Consider the following 17944-nt stretch of genomic DNA (forward strand, 5'->3'; position numbering starts at 1 on the left):
GCAAGGGCTCCATCGCCAGAGCAAACAGGAGATGGGTCTTGGGACACCCCTCCGCGTTCCCCCATGTAACTGAAAATACGCTGAATTCACCTTGTTTGTGTGCACACTTGCCTTTGGTTCCCTATATAACAATTTAACCCATGCAACAAACTTAGGCCCAATCCCAAACCTCTCCAACACCACAAACAAATAGCTCCAAGCAAATGCCTTCTCCGCATCCAGTGCCATGAACGCCTCCGGTTCCCTCCCCTCTGATGGGGAGAGCCCCAGTTTTAACAAACGAGGCACACGCAAAGACAATTGCCGACCATTTAGGAAACCCATCTCATCTTCCTTAATCATCTGCGGAAGGTACTCTTCGAACCTAAGCCTCAACATCTTGGCCAGCATTTAACATTCACATTTAGCAGCAATATTGGCCTATATGACCCACACTCTACCAGATCCTTATCCTTTTTTAACAATGGGATGGAGGCCTGTCCTATCGCTTCGGGGAGTATCTCCTTAGCCACGGCATCTTCGATCCCTTCCACTAACAGCGGCACCATTTTATAAAACTACTGGGAACCCATCCGGCCCTGGTACCTTGCCCGCTTGCATCTTCCCAATTACCTCCTGAACCTTTTCCATCCCCACTGGCTCTTTCAGCCTTGCCCTCCCCTACCCTAGGACGTCAGTCATTGCCCCGTCCGGCGAGCGAGATCCAACCTTACTGCTGATCACTGTCAGCCAACTGCCCCTCCCCTTCCCAGACGCCCCCCAGCCACTCCAAACCCCCCCCTCCCCCCAAAAAAATCCCTCATATCCAACTCGTCCCCTGGTGGCTCCGACCTATACAACTTTATATAAAACTCCTCAAATGCCTTGTTCACCTGACCTGGCACCACATCCCAGACCCGAGCGATCTCTCACACAGCCGACTGCCAACGAACGACTGGCCTTCTCCCCATATTCATACGCTACCCCCTTTGCTTGCCTTAACTGCCGAACTGCCTTCACTGTGGATAGAAGGTCAAACTGTGGCTGCATTTCCTTCCTCCACACTTGGAGTTCCAGAGTGGGATCCTCTGCATACGTCCCACCCACCTCCAGAATTTCCTCCACAACCGCTGCCGCTCCTCTCTCACCTCCTTGTCCACCTGAGCCTTAAACAATGCACTTACTATAGTCTTCAGCGCCTCCCAGACCACTGAAGGCGAGACCTTCCCGTTCCTGTTGAACCCCACAGTCATCAATAACCTTTTCAATCTTCACACAAAAATTTGGATCCGCCAGCAGCCCCACATCAACCTCCACACTGGCCTGTGTGTCGGTCCCTATGACCACACCCACCAAATGTTGAGCATAGTCCGAGATAACGATCGGCGCGTATTCCTCTTTCCTCAACCCCAATAATAATGACTTCCTCATAATGAAGAAGTTGATTCTTGAATACACATTATACACCGGTGAAAAGAAAGAATACTCCCTACCTCGTGGATTCAAAAACTTCCCCAATCCGTTCCCCCCATCTCCTTCATCAATGCAGCCAACACCTTCACCACGTTCCCCCCTCCCACATCGTCACAGTTCAGGGCTAACTCACTAACCAACACCACCAGCCTCCCCTCCAAAGCATCCATTACCATAACGTACCTGTTGCCTGGTTAGCCACCACCTCCTCCATCTGAAGCCTCACTCTCTTACGCACCAGTATCGCTACCACCCGTGCCTTGCTGTCAAAACCCGAGTGGAGCTCCTGACTCACCCAGCCTATTCGAAGCCTCACCTGGTCCTACACTTTCTGATGGGTCTCCTGCAGCAGCACCATGTCAGCTCTCGAGTTCTTCAGATTGGAGAAGACTCTCACTCGCTTCATCGACCCACCCAACCCTCGAATGTTCCATGTTACCATACGGACTGGGGGTCTCTCACTACTCTTTCCCCTCCCCCTAAGTCAGTCATTGCACCGTCCGGCGAGCGGGATGCGACCTTACCACTGATCACAGTCAGCCAACTGCCCCTCCTCCTTCCCAGATGTCTCCCAGCCACTTCCTGTTGAAATTACTTCTTCCTGCATAGTCCCCATCCACCCACCATTCACACATCCCTGGCCCATTCAAACCTGTCCACGCAGGCTCTAACAGCTATGGCCCCTCCCCCGACGTCGCTCCTGTTTGGTAACTAGTGTCCTTGCTAGCTAGGTTGCCCCTGCCAGAGCTCCCTGCACCCAGAGGCTATATACCAAAAATATCAACTTAAGGACACCCCCCCACACCCCGTCCCTCCAAACATCCCCACAAAATAGACCGCTAAAACAAAGAGAAATATATCCCACCATATTACCCCAGTGCCCTAAAAACATCTCCTTCCAATCCCACCATGAAGAAAAACAAAGTCCAAATTCAGTTTAGTCCCAGTCCTTCAGCCTTCACTGACAGTGTCCCCAAGTAATAGTCCTTGGAGTTGTGTGTAACTCTTAACCTCGCCGGTAGACAACCCCAAACCGCATGTTGTTCTTGTACACGCTGCCTTCACCCGACCAAAGGCCACCTGCCATTTTGTCAGCTACACCATGAGATCCTGTTATATGCGAATACCAACGCCTTCCCACCTATCGGTACTGCTTTGCCCAGCCCTTTCTCCTTCACCTGGTAGCTATGAAAGCAGACTATCACAGCTCTCGGTGGTTCATTCGCCTTTGGCTGGTGACCAGTGAACCCTATCTAGCTCATAGAGATGGGGTCCTCACCCCGCCCCAAACAATTTGCGAACATCTCTGCAAAATATTCCATCAGCTTTCGGCCCTTCAGCCCGTTGGGCAATCCCACTATACCAGATTCTGCCTGTGACCCGTTCTCCAGGTCCTCCACTTTGGCCCTCAGCCCTTTGTTACTCTCCTGTACATTCTGCAGCTCCTCACCCATCGAGGTGAACTGGTTGCTGTGCCGCGACAATGTCTCCTCCACCCCATTCAACACCTCTCCTTGCTGCACCACGGTCAAAGTACTTCCCAGAGCCTCCTTTATCAGGGCCAAGGTATCATCCACCAACTCCTTGAATGAAGCCATCAACTCCTTCCAATGCCTATCAAAATACTTGGCGAACTGTCTCTCATGCACCATCGCCATCTCTTCAGCCAACGTGACCACTGTATTGGGCGTGGCCCCACCCAGCGAACTAGCTCCCGCCATCTTTCCTCCGACAGAACTCCGCACAGAACCCGAACTCTCAGGCAAACTATCACTCGCACCTTTTCGCCCGTTTTCTTCTGGGTTTTCGACATCCTTTAGTTGCCTCAATGTTTCTAGAAATCAAGCACATAAAATTTTCCCCACAAATCTGGATAAAAAGGGCCAATTAATGAAAAGACGAGCAGAAGCCACCCAATGTGCAACTTCCACTTACATGCCTCTAGTGGAAGTCTCACCTCACATTTTCTGTATTGCACTTTATCTGCCCACTATACTAACTTATCTGTGAGCATTTGAAGTTCTGCGCTGTCCTCCTCACAGTTTAAAATGCTTCCAAGTTTTGTGTCAACTACAAACTTTGAGATTGGCCCCTGCGCACCAGGTCCTGGATCATTAATATATATCAGGAAAGGCAAGGGTCCCAATACTGACCCTGGGCAAACTCCATTACAAATCTTCCCCCTACCCAAAAAATATCCATCAACCATTACACATTGTCTGCTATTGCTAAGCCAATTTTAAATCCACGTTGCTACTGCCCCTTTATTCCTTGAGCTATAACTTCTCTCACAAGTCTATTGTGTGACACAGTATTGAATGCTTTTTGGCAGATGATGTACACCACATCAACAGCATTATCCTCACGACCCTTTCTGTTACCTCCTGAAAACGCTCCAGCAATTAGGTTAAATGCCATTTTCCCGTACAAAATCCAGGCTGACTCTTTCTAATCAACCCACATTTTTTCATGTGACTATTAATTTTATCCCAAATAATTGTTTCTGGAAGCTTCCCAACAATAAAGTTCAACTGACTGGTCTAGCAATAGCTGGAGTTATCCTTACAACCTTTTACGAATAAGAGTGTAACATTTGCAATTCTCCAGTCCTCTGGCACCTCCTTGGAGAAAACTGGAAAATTATGGCCAGCGCCACTGTAGTTTCCATTCTCATATCCTTCTATATTCTTGGAGACATCTCATCCTGTCCTGGTGCCTTGTCAACTTAAGTACTGATCCAAGTTTATCCAATACCTCCTCCTTATCAATTTTGAACCCTTCGAGTGACAGAGATTCCTGGAACTACCCTCAAGTACGACTGTCCTCATGTACACCGTATAACCTTCCGCTGGTAGCCAGAAGTCACCTGACGTATATCGGATGCCACCAGCTGGTGAGGTGTCACCATGGTGAGTACATGACCATCTGCTGGGAGGCCACACTGCTGTGTACATGTAATATTATCTACAGGCATATCACCACAGATACCTTATTTATTAATAAGGGGATCAGGTGTTAGGGGGAGAAGGCAGAAGAGTGGGGATGAGAAACATATCAGCCATGATTGAATGGCGGAGCAGACTCGATGGGCCAAGTGGCCTAATTCTGCTCCTATATCTTATGGTCAACTCTTCCTTTGATGCCGTTTTACTCTATGTGCCGACAGAAGACTTTGGGGTTCCCGTTTATGATAGCCGTCAGTCTTTTTTTCATAATCTCTCTTCACTTCCCTTATTTGCTTCTTCGACTTTCCTCTTAACCTCTGCATTCAGCTTGTTTCGCAACTGTATTCTCTATCTGACACCTGTTAGAAGCAAACTTTTTCTTCTTTATCTTAATTTCTATCTCCTTTTTTATCCAGTGAGCTCACAATTTGTTTACCCTGCCTTTCCAATTTGAGGGAATATACCTGGATTGGACCCAAACTATTTCTTCTTTGAAGGTAGCCCATTGTGCAGTGAGTTTTTCCCTCCAACCTTTGGTTCAAGTCTAACCAGCCCAACTCCATTCTTGCCTCATTGAAGTCAGCTCTCCCCAGGTAATTATTCTTACTCTGGATTTCCCATTGTCCATTTTCTACTGTCCTCCTCTAACTTTTAATGATCACTGTCTCCTAAATGTTCCCCCACTGATACTTGATCAACTTGGCCCATCTCCTTTCCAAGAACTCGGTCCAACAGTGCCTTCTTGTCGGACTGGACAATTACTACTGTAGGAACTCTTGCCCCCTCTACCCTTTACACTGCCTCTCTCCCTGTCTATATTCGGGTAATTAAAGTCCTACGTTATAACTACCCTATAATGTTTTTACCTCTGCAATTTCCCTGCAGATTTATTCTTGTAATCCTTCCCATTAGTAGATGGTCTATAGGCTACACTGAGCAATGTAATTTAACCCTTTTTGTTTCTTAGCTCCAGCTGAATTGATTTTGTCCTTAAACCCTCTGGGGCATGCTTTCTCTAGGACTGCAATGCTCTCCCTAACCAATACCACCAGCCTTTTCCCTGCCCATCTTTTTTGAACACCTTGTACCCGGGAATAGTCAACACTCAGTCCTGCGTCAGTGACCCCAGCTTCTGTTTGAGCTCTGAAATACGATGCTCAACTTTCTGCAGGTGGCAGCACTTCCTGTACATGGTCATCTAGGTCACAAGTAGTGGCCATGACTTCCCAAATATTACAGGACATGGATTCCACATAACTGCTGCTGTGCCACATTAACTTTATTTTACTTTGGTTTATTTGCATTACTTTGTTGACCTGACGAGTCCTCAATCATAGTGTTTCGTACTCAAATCTAAGTAGCTGCTGCTTTTTAAAAAGCACGCTTTTCTAATTTGTAGCTGTTTAAAGACACACTCCAACAGCAGTTCTTCACCAACAAATTAACTTAGTTAATTTGATTTTTTTTTCACACTCTAAAGGTGAGCTTTACACCCAGATCCAGTTCTGTTCATCTGCTTCTGTTCCCAATTGAGAATAATCCCTATGTATATCACACCTCTTCCTCTGTGCACCAAATGACCATGTTAATGTAATTTGCTCAGTCTCCATCTCACTCTGGCATAATCACCAGTCTTTTTGCGTGCTCCTTACTGATTTTTCTTTTCCCACTTTTCCTCTTCCCATGTTTCACTTCAGCTCTTGTTCAATGACAATGCTTGACAATATTTGTGACAGTGCATTCCATTTCAAATTGCATTTATGAAATGTAATGATTCATATTTCAAGTAGCACAAGTTTCTAAAATGACAGCACATATATCAAACATAGTAATATTAGCTATGTAAATATGGATGACCCAGGACCTTCTTCAACAAAATGATCACAGTAAGAAGTCTTACAACACCATGTTAAAGCCCAACATGTTTGTTTCAAACACTAGCTTTCAGAGCACTACTCCTTCCTCAGGTGAATGAAGAGGTATGTTCCAGAAACATATGTATAGACAAATTCAAAGATGCAAGACAATGCTTCGAATGCAAGCATTTGCAGGTAATTAAATGTTTACAGATCCAGAGAAAGGGGTAACCCCAGGTTAAAGAGGTGTGAATTGTCTCAAGCCAAGACAGTTGGTAGGATTTCACACGCCCAGGCCAGATGGTAGGGTTGGATGTAATACGTTAAACACATTAAAGAAGCCATTCCCTATGGACATGCCCTCCGTATACACAGGATCTGCTTAGACAACGAGCAACCTAACAGACATCTACAGATATGAAAGATGCCCTCGTACGAGTGGGATATGGTGCTCTACTCATTGATCGACAGTTCCAACGCGCCACAGCAAAAAATCGCACCGATCTCCTCAGAAGACAAACACAGGAAACAACCGACAGAGGACCCTTCGTCGTCCAGTACTTTCCCGGAGCGGAGAAACTACGACACCTTCTTCGCAGCCTTCAACACATCATCGATGAAGATGAACATCTTGCCAAAGTCATCCCCGCGCAACCTCAAACCATTGTTTGCAGCAAACTACCCAGCCTTCAGAACAGTGACCACGACACCACACAAGCCTGTCATGGCAATCTCTGCAAGACGTGCCAGTTCATCAACATGGATACCACCACTACATGAGAGACCACCCACCAGGTACGCGGTACATACTCGTGCGACTCAACCAATGTTGGCTATCTCATACGCTGCAAGAAAGGATGTTCCGAAGCGTGGTAGATTGGCGAGACCATGCAGACGCTGAGACAATGAATTTTTTTTTTTAATATAATTTTTATTGGAATTTTTTACAGAAAATATAAAACATGACAAACAATGAAATGCAACAAAATAACCCATAATAACTGTGACACCCCCAGACCGTATCGGCGCATGTATCACATCCCCCCCACCCCCCAACCCCAATGAACAACAAAAGAACTTAAAAATATATTAAAATTAAATAAACAAACATAGTCATTGTCGCCCCCCCCCCTTTTCCCTCCCCTTTTCCCTCCCACCCCCCCGGGTTGCTGCTGCTACTGTCCCTGTACCCTACCGTTGAGCCAGAAAGTCGAGAAAAGGCTGCCACCGCCTAAAGAACCCTTGTACCGACCCTCTCAGGGCGAATTTGACCTTCTCTAGCTTAATGAAACCAGCCATGTCATTGATCCAGGTCTCCACGCTTGGGGGCCTCGCATCCTTCCATTGTAGCAAGATCCTTCGCCGGATTACTAGGGACGCAAAGGCCAGCACACCGGCCTCTTTCGCCTCCTGCACTCCCGGCTCCACCCCAACCCCAAAAATCGCGAGTCCCCATCCTGGCTTGACCCTGGATCCCACCACCCTCGACACCGTCCTCGCCACCCCCTTCCAGAACTCCTCCAGTGCCGGGCATGCCCAGAACATATGGGCATGGTTCGCTGGACTCCCCGAGCACCTGACACACCTGTCCTCACCCCCAAAGAACCTACTCATCCTCGTCCCAGTCATGTGGGCCCTATGCAGCACCTTGAATTGGATGAGGCTAAGCCGCGCACACGAGGAGGAAGAATTAACCCTCTCCAGAGCATCAGCCCATGTCCCGTCTTCGATCTGTTCCCCCAGTTCCCCCTCCCACTTAGCTTTCAGCTCCTCTACTGACGCCTCCTCCGCCTCCTGCATAACCTTGTAGATATCGGATATCTTCCCCTCCCCGACCCAGACCCCTGAAAGCACCCTGTCGCTCACCCCCCTCGCGGGAAGCGAAGGGAATCCCTCCACCTGCTGCCTAGCAAATGCCTTTACCTGCAGATACCTGAACATGTTCCCCGGGGGAGCCCAAATTTCTCCTCCAACTCCCCCAGGCTCGCAAACCTCCCATCAATAAACAGGTCCCTCAGCTGTCTGATGCCCGCTCTGTGCCAACCCTGAAATCCCCCATCAATGTTCCCCGGGACGAACCTATGGTTCCCCCTTAACGGAGCCTCCATTGAGCCCCCCACTTCTCCCCTATGTCGCCTCCACTGCCCCCAAATCTTGAGGGTAGCCGCCACCACCGGACTCGTGGTATACCTCGTAGGAGGGAGCGGCCACGGCGCCGTTACCAGGGCCCCCAGGCTTGTATCCCCACAGGACGCCCTCTCCATCCGTTTCCATGCTGCCCCCTCCCCCTCCATTACCCACTTGCGCACCATCGACACATTGGCCGCCCAATAATACCCCGAGAGATTGGGTAACGCCAGCCCCCCACCATCTCTACCCCGCTCCAAGAAGACCCTCTTCACCCTCGGGGTCCCATGCGCCCAAACAAAGCTCATGATGCTGCTAGTCAACCTTCTAAAAAAGGCCCTAGGGATAAAGATGGGCAAACACTGAAAAAGGAACAAGAACCTCGGGAGAACCGTCATTTTGACGGACTGCACTCTACCCGCCAACGATAGCGGCACAATGTCCCACCTTTTAAATTCCTCCTCCATCTGCTCCACCAGCCTGGTAAAATTAAGCTTATGGAGAGTCCCCCAACTCCTGGCCACCTGCACCCCCAGGTATCTGAAACTCTTCACTGCCCTCTTAAATGGGAGTCTCCCGATTCCCTCCTCCTGATCACCCGGGTGTACTACAAATACCTCACTCTTGCCTAAATTTAACTTATAGCCCGAGAAGCCCCCAAATTCCGCTAACAGCTCCATCACCCCCGGCATTCCACCCTCTGGATCCGCCACATACAACAGCAGGTCGTCCGCATACAGCGATACACGATGTTCCTCCCCACCCCGCACCAGACCCCTCCATCTCCCTGACTCCCTCAACGCCATAGCCAAAGGTTCAATCGCCAGTGCAAAGAGCAAGGGGGACAGGGGGCACCCCTGCCTGGTCCCACGGTAGAGCCTAAAGTACTCCGATCTCCTTCCATTGGTAACTACACTTGCCATCGGAGCCGCGTAGAGCAGCATCACCCATTTGATGAATCCCTCCCCGAATCCGAACCGCTCCAGCACCTCCCACAGGTACCCCCACTCAACTCTATCAAATGCTTTCTCCGCATCCAGCACCACCACTATCTCAGCCTCCCCCTCCACTGCCGGCATCATAATAACATTTAGTAGTCTCCGCACATTCGTGTTGAGCTGCCGTCCCTTGACAAATCCTGTCTGATCCTCATGTATCACCCCTGGCACACAGTCCTCTATCCTGGTGGCCAGGATCTTCACCAGCAACTTAGCGTCAACATTGAGGAGCGAGATAGGCCTGTATGATCCACACTGCAAGGGGTCCTTATCCCGCTTCAGGATCAGAGAGATCAGTGCCCGCGACATCGTCGGGGGCAAAGCCCCCCCCCCCCCATGCCTCATCCTCCGGTGCCTCCGCGTATCTCCTGTCCACATCCAGGAGCTCCCCCACCAGTCTCTCCCTCTCCTTCCTCTCCCTCCTTTCCCTATGGGTCCGTATGGAGATCAGCTCACCCCGGATCACTGCTTTCAGAGCCTCCCAGACCATCCCCACCCGGACCTCCCCCGTGTCGTTGGTATCAAGATACCCCTCAATACTTCCCCGGACCCTCCTACACACCTCCTCATCAGCCAGCAGCCCCACATCCAGGCGCCAGAGCGGGCGCTGGTCCCGCGCCTCCCCCATCTCCAGATCAACCCAGTGCGGAGCATGGTCTGAAATTGCTATGGCCGAATACTCTGCATCCTGCACCTTCGGGATCAATCCCCTGCTCAGGGTGAAAAAATCTATTCGTGAATAGACCCTATGGACATGGGAGAAAAAGGAATACTCCCGCGCTCTCGGCCTCCCAAACCTCCAGGGATCCACCCCTCCCATCTGGTCCATAAACCCCCTCAGTACTTTGGCCGCCGCCGGTCTACTACCCGTCCTTGAACTGGACCGGTCCAGTGGGGGATCCAGCACTGTGTTAAAGTCTCCCCCCATGATCAGGCCCCCTGCCTCCAGGTCCGGAATGCGGCCCAACAATCGCCTCATGAAGCCGGCATCATCCCAATTCGGGGCATATACATTAACCAGCACCACCTTCTCTCCCTGCAGCCTACCCTTCACCATAATATATCTGCCCTCCTTGTCCGACACCACCTCAGCCGCCTCGAACGCCACCCTCTTCCCCACCAGAATCGCCACCCCCCGGTTCTTCGCGTCCAATCCTGAGTGAAAAACCTGCCCCACCCACCCCTTCCTCAGACGAACCTGGTCCGCCACCTTCAAGTGGGTCTCCTGGAGCATAGCCACGTCCGCCTTCAGCCCCTTCAGATGAGAAATTACCCTAGTTCTCTTAACCGGCCCATTCAGCCCCCTCACGTTCCAGGTAATCAGACGGATCAGAGGGCAACCCGCCCCCCTCCCCCGCCGGCTAGCCATAGCTTATCGACTGCTCGCCCCAGGCCAGCTCGCCCCGCCTGACCCGTTCCCCATGGCGATAACACCTCTCCTCTACCCCCCCGGCCCACGCCAGCTCCTTCCTGGCCATTCCAGCAGCAACCCGGTACGCTGCGACAATGAATGAACGGACATCGCGCAACAATCATCAGGCAGGAATGTTCCCTTCCAGTCGGGGAACACTTCAGCAGTCAAGGACATTCAGCCTCTGATCTCCGGGTAAGTGTTCTCCAAGGCGGCCTTCAGGATGCGCGACAACGCAGAATCGCCGAGCAGAAACTTATCGCCAAGTTCCACACACATGAGTGCGGCCTCAACCAGGACCTGGGATTCATGTTGCATTACATTCATCCCCCACCAACTGTCCTGGCTTGGGACAATTCACACCTCTTTAACCTTGGGTTACCCCTATCTCTGAATCTGTAAAGACTTGATTACAGAATTACAGGGGCTGGTTTAGCTCACTGGGCTAAATCGCTGGCTTTTAAAGCAGACCAAGCAGGCCAGCAGCACAGTTCGATTCCCGTACCAGCCTCCGCGGACAGGTGCCGGAATGTGGCGACTAGGGGCTTTTCATAGTAACTTCATTGAAGCTTACTCGTGACAATAAGCTATTTTCTTTTCTTAAGCTAATGCTCGCATTCTAAGCATTGTCTGGCATCTTTGAATTTGTCTATATATATGTTTCTGGGCCATACCTCTTCATTCACCTGAGGCAGGAGTAGTACTCTGAAAGCTAGTGTTTGAAACAAACATATTGGACTTCAACCTGGTGTTGTAAGACTTCTTACTGTGCTCACCCCAGTCCAACGCCGGCATCTCCTCAACAAAATGATGAAACAGTTCATTAAAAAAGTTGGGCAGGAATGATTCATTAAAATATGGGAGTCACTTTTGAGCATTCAAATAAAACCCAATCATAATAAAAGAAGAAATTTTATTGCAACAGAAGGAAGAGCTTAACTGGTAGACTTTGAGAAGTTATGGGTTAACTAGCAGGGACAGTGGTGGTCTACCAGCAGGGAAATATATTAGGCCTAGGTCTGTGAGGTACACTATGCATAAATTATAGTCTAAGTATGTAACTCAGGTTTTAACTTCACTTCAAAACTAGTAAGTGCAACCAGTTCACCCGAGTGCTATTTTTGGATGAGAAAATAGTTTAAAACCAAACTATCTACTTTAATATATTTTTCATATGCATGGCCTGTGATCATCAAGGACTGAAACTTATCACAACTAGTTGAACTGATACAGTAAAGTGAATCAATAACTGCTGCTCCTTTGTAATAATTTCCCTTGTAGGGGCAAAATAAATATGAGAAACACATCACAGCAAAGGTATGTATCAGATTGCATCACTTGCCTTTGTCAAAAAAGTGGGTAATCGTGTAAAAATGTATTTGACAAACATATCCAACGCTCAGTTGCTTCAGTCAGTCAGTGGCTGTTTGAACAAATCAGGAAAGCCCCAGATCTGATCCCTGGTCCATGCTGAGTTATGTTAACAATAACTGGCTTCGGTACTCTTGCTGTAAGGAAGGAACACTTACCTACGTTGCTGTTCTGGATTATTGTCCAATGATTCCTGCAGCAAGTGCATATGCTTAGACATTAGAGGAAGAGAATGATTGGGCTTGAATGTGATGCACAGTTTAAGAGTTTGTACTATGACACAATTGATTCAATGTTTGCTTAATGTAGTGCACAAAGGGACAGAAATAGGTGAACTAGCAATTGCAGAGATAGAAAAATGACTTGCATTTATATTGGGCCTTTGGAAGTCCCAAAGAGTTTTCCAACCAAGTGTATAATAATTTTTATTATTGTCACAAGTATGGGCAGCACGGTGGCGCAGTGGTTAGCATTGTTGCCTCACGGCGCCAAGGTTGCAGGTTCAATCCCAGCTCTGGGTCACTGTACGTGTAGAGTTTGCACATTCTCCCCGTGCTTGCGTGGGTTTCGCCCTCACAACCCAAAGGTGTGCAGGGTAGGTGGATTGGCCATGCTAAATTGCCCCTTAATTGGAAAAATGAATTGGGTACTCTAAATTTATAAAAACAAAATATTGTCACAAATAGGCTTATATTAATACTGCAATGAAGTTACTGTGAAAATCCCCTGGTCGCCACAGTCTGGCGCCTTGTTTGGGTACACAGAGGGAGAATTCAGAATGTCCAATTCACCTAACAAGCATGTCTTTCGGGACTTGTGGGAGAACATGCAGACTCCGCACAGACAGTGACCCATGCTGGAATCGAACCAGGGACCCTGGCACTATAAAGCAACAGCGCTCACCCTGTGCTACCGTGCCGCCAGTTGCTGTTGTAATTAGAGTTATTTTAACCAAATTGTGATGATATGCATAAAGAAATTCTGTGTATAATATTCTGTATACGACCTCCGACCAGCGGGTGGCAGTGTAAGTCCACAATGTGACTCTCTGCCTGGGGTAGTTGGGAGTAAGTCATGTTGGTGGATAGATGTATTTTGCAGTCTATAATAGTTAATGTTAGTAGTTTGTTATTTATTTAGCCTAGTTTTCTTTGCCACGCAATTGTTTCATAATAACATATTTAAACTAGATGTTCTGTAGTGCATTATTCATATTGGCCAGTCTACAGAACATGACATGGTACCAAGAGTGAAGATCGAATAAGAACAAGGAGATTCTACAATGATCCGAACAATTAAAGATAACTGCAAAGAAGAAAGAAAGAAAATGCACTAACCTTGTAAGCTACTGACAACTTGTGCTCAACGTGCGGTAAAACTTCGAAGCCCAGGCTGGAAGGTATCAAGGCACCTCAACAGTTTTGGATTCCCAGTAACATAGACCAGAATTGGTAGGTGATTAAGCAGCAGTTCAAACTGTGTTGCAGCCCTTGGTCTGCAGGCACAATCTGACGAGAGTCGTATTGATGACTGTTCACAGTAGTATGTCCCCAAGTAATTGAAATTTTCAACACGTTTGTCTTCGGAAGCGAAGCAGATAGCAAAAGCTTCAACAAAGTTTTCAAGCAATTTGATCGGCGTTGCTCTCCTAAAAAAAATGAAACCTTCGAGCGTTATATATTTCAAACACGGACCCAGAGGCATTTGATCGGCTGACCCGATCCGCCATTTCATGCCAGCGATACGGCAAATAGCATTTGCCACGTCAATGCCCAGCGTTTGGGAGGGTATTCTCAAAATATGGAATAACAAATCATTTTGCTAGCCAATGTATTTCTCGTTAAAACAAGGAAAAATGAAAGCCATCAACACAATTGATGAAGTGTGCATCAAAGACATATTCTTCGTCAACATGATCTATGCCGGGAACAAGTATAGTCAATGCAGGGACTTCCGGTGGTGGCGATGTCCAAGTGAGCCGCACATTCGGCGGGCTCTCACTCCGGCGGGCGTTTAGGGGCTGATTCCCCGGGATAGCGGGACCACGGAACTGAAGGAAGGCGGCAGTGAAAGTGCTGAGCAGCGGGCTGCGGCACATGGAACAGCGGGAGTCCAGGAGGCAGAAGAAAAGAGAGAAAAAGGGACAAAGACAAGGAGCTGAAGAAACTTACCAGGAACCTAAGATGGCGGACACACGGACCCCAGACTCAGGAATCCAGCAGGCGCTGGATAACATGCTCCAGGTAATGAAATCCAGTTTTGAAGCGCTGAAGCGGGACAGCTTGGACCCACTCCAGAAGGCAGTGGATCAGCTGAACCAGAGGCTGGATGCGCAAGATGTTAAAGTTAAGGAGCTGGGAGAGGTGGTGGAGGAGCAGGCGGATGCACAGACGGTTGCGGCGCTAGAAGTTGACGGGCTGAAGGAGCGGCAAAGAAGACCGCTGGACAGAGTGGAGGAGCTGGAGAATAGAGTCCGCAGGAACAACCTGAGGGTGGTCGGCCTCCCGGAGGGGGCTGAGGGAGCTGATGCCACAGCGTGTGTAGCAGACCTATTGATGCAGCTGATGGGGGCTGAAGCCTTTCCGCGACCGCCTGAGCTGGAGGGCGCATACAGAGTGCAGGCGAGGCAGGGCCGGCCGGGCGGACCCCCCCCCCCCGCCCGATGGTGATTAGGTTCCACAGGTTCGTGGACAAGGAGCGGGTGCTGCAGTGGGCAAAAAGCGCCTGGAGCAGCGCGTGGAACAACAGTGTTCTCCGCATTTACCAGGACCTATGCCAGGAGGTGGCTCGGCGGCGAGCAGCCTTTAAAGTCATGGAAGTGCTGTTCAAGAAGCACGTGAAGTTTGGTCTGCTGTTCCCGGCTCGTCTATGGGTCACGCACCAGGGTCAACACCACTACTTCTCCGAGCCCGAAGAAGCGATGGACTTTGCGAGGGATCAGGGGCTAGTCCCGAAAAGAGGCCCTACGGGCACGAATTAGGGCCCGAGGACTACCGTATTAAGGTACGCCGAATGGGCCTGGACTGCTGTTCAACGGTTTGCTGGGTCAAAGGTGCCAAACGGAACATTTGGGACTCTTTCCTTTGTTCATGGACACTGGTTTGTTTTTTGTTTTTTTTCTCTTATGTTTTTGTTTTTTCCTCTTTTTTCTGGTTTTTCCTTTTCGGGCGGATTTTCACTTTTTGTGCGGCTCGCGGAGGACACTGGAACCGGCACGGTAACGAAGGGGGGCCGGTCAGCAAGGGGGGCCAAGGACGTGGGTTGGGGGGTTTTTGTTTTGTTGATGTCCATGCCTTCCTGTGCCAGTGAGTTTTCTCCAGTGGGTTGGAGAGGGGGATGGGGCGCCGGGGAGTGGGGATGAGGACGGGGAAACAATGGGAATGAGACAGGAGGGCACCGGAGTGATGAGTCACCAGGCTAGCAGATTGGCTAGTCAAGGGAGTCAGGTGGGAGGGGGGGATGTTGTTAGGGGGGAGGAGGGGGGGTTGTTCTGCTGACGTGGGAGAGACTTGAAATAGGCACTGGAAAGGAGGTTGAGGGTGGAGGCAGCCAAGAGGCGGGCCAGGAATGGCGCCAGGGGCCGGCCCGAGAAAGGCTATGGCTGACCAGAGTGGTGGGGGGTTGTTGTGCCCCCCGACCAGGCTGATCACCTGGAATGTCAGGGGACTGAATGGGCCGGTTAAGAGGGCGCGGTTGTTCGCGCATTTGCGGGCTCTGAGGGCGGACGTAATTATATCGCAGGAGACACATCTGAAAGTGTCTAACCAGACCAGGCTAAGGAAGGGCTGGATTAGCCAGGTCTTCCACTCGGACTTGGACTCGAAGTCCAGTGGGGTGGCAATCATGATCAACAAGCGGGTGCAATTTGATCATGAGCTTTGTCTGGGTGGGAAAATCCCCACGGGTGAAGAAGGTGATGCTGGAGAGGAACCGCAGCGAGGGAGGGCTGGCTTTGCCGAGTCTGATTAATTATTACTGGGTGGCCAACATCGCTATGATAAGGAAGTGGATGGTGGGTACGGGGTCTATCTGGGAGCGGGTAGAGGCAGCTTCGTGCAGGGGCTCCAGCCTGGCAGCCCTGGTCACGGCTCCTCTACTGCTGCCGCCGGCCAGGTACTCCACCAGCCCGGTAGTGGTGGCGACCCTGCGGATATGAGGCCAGAGGAGGAGGCATGTAGGGGAGATGGGGGCGTCGGTTTGGGCGCCAATCTGCAACAACCATCGGTTTGCCCCCGGGAGTATGGATGGGGGGTTTCGAGCATGGCGGCGGGCGGGGGTGGGATGGTTGGGCGATATGTTCCTGGAAGGGAGCTTTGCGAGTTTGAGGAGCTTGGAGGAGAAATTTGGTCTGGTAAGGGGAAATGATTTTAGGTACCTACAGTTGCGGGACTTTGTCCGTAGACAGGTCCCATCCTTCCCACGCGTCCCACCAATGGGGATCCAAGACAGAATAGTCTCTAGGAGGGAAGAAGGGGAGGGTAGAGTCTCTGATATTTATAAGGTGCTCATGAGGGAGGAAGGGTTCCAGACGGAGGAACTGAAACTCAAATAGGAGGAGGAGCTAGGCGGGGAAATGGAGGACGGGCTGTGGGTGGGAAGAGGCCCTGAGTAGGGTAAAGTCGACTGCAACATGTACCAGGCTCGGCCTGATTCAATTTAAGGTCGTTCACCGGGCCCACATGACGGTGGCTCGGATGAGCAAATTCTTTGGGATAGAGGACAAATGCGCTAGGTGCGCGGGAGGACCAGCGAACCACGTTCACATGTTTTGGGCATGCCCTAAGCTTAGGGGGTACTGGGAGGGATTTGCGGGCGTCATGTCCCGGGTGCTAAAAACAAGGGTGGCTATGGGTCCAGTGGTGGCAATTTTTGGGGTTTCGGAAGACCCGGGAGTCCAGGGGAGAAAGAGGCCGATGTTTTGGCCTTTGCTTCCCTGATAGCCTGGCGACGAATACTATTGGCGTGGAGGGACTCAAAGCCCCCAAAGACTGAGCTGTGGCTTGCGGACATGTCGAGTTTCCTGGGTATGGAAAAAATTAAGTTCACCTTGAGGGGATCTGTACAGGGGTTCGCCCAAAGGTGGCAACCATTTATTGACTTCTTTGCGGGAGAGTGAGCGTCAGCAGGAGGTGGAGGGGTAAGAGTAGAGTAGCGTAGGAGGGATAAATTGGCGGGTAGTACCGGTGGGAGGGGAGCGGACTTGTGCAGTATGTTACGATTGAAGTATTGAATGTACGTGGATGTTTGTACATTTTTGCCTTTTTGGCTTTCGTTCTGTTGATGTCTGTAACTGTTTACAAAGCCAAAAACTACCTCAATAAAATTGTTTATTAAAAAAAAGTATAGTCAATGCATGCAAAATGACAATGTTGCAATCACAATTTGTAGCAACAGTGCAATTAATGCAGAAATTCAAAAAGATAAATGGACAGTGCCATTAATGATAAATGACACAGTAATAAGTCAAACCCGACATAGGTGCAAGTTCCAGTCTCATCAATTTGTCCGATGTCAAAAACTGCAAATTAAACCGCAAGTCGTAAATAAAACAGTATTGTTAAGAGATTACAATGGAAATGAAATCACGACGTTAGGAACATGCGAGCTCGATGTCACCGCAAACAACAAAATTTACACGTTGAAATTTTCCGTTATTGAGGTGGAGCCCTAATCTCTACTAGTAGAAGTGCGAGGAACTTCAGCCACTTCAGGGGGCTTACATTGAAAACAGCACTGCAACCAAGGAGACCGCGAAGCCAGTAATAAACGCACCGAGACGTGTAC

The 17944-nt window shown here is 49.7% G+C and overlaps 1 long non-coding RNA gene across 1 annotated transcript in view; it reads right to left on the bottom strand.

The window, feature by feature from the left end:
* Positions 1 to 17944, bottom strand: part of LOC119950733 — a 69905-nt gene that overhangs the window by 22925 nt on the left and 29036 nt on the right. Inside the window, exon 2 of the long non-coding RNA XR_005457396.1 lies at positions 13498 to 13808. This is a non-coding gene — a long non-coding RNA (uncharacterized LOC119950733). The remainder of the gene's footprint in view (positions 1 to 13497; positions 13809 to 17944) is intronic.

This window comes from Scyliorhinus canicula, chromosome 16 (assembly GCF_902713615.1).
Source record: "Scyliorhinus canicula chromosome 16, sScyCan1.1, whole genome shotgun sequence".
Taxonomy (NCBI): domain Eukaryota; kingdom Metazoa; phylum Chordata; class Chondrichthyes; order Carcharhiniformes; family Scyliorhinidae; genus Scyliorhinus; species Scyliorhinus canicula.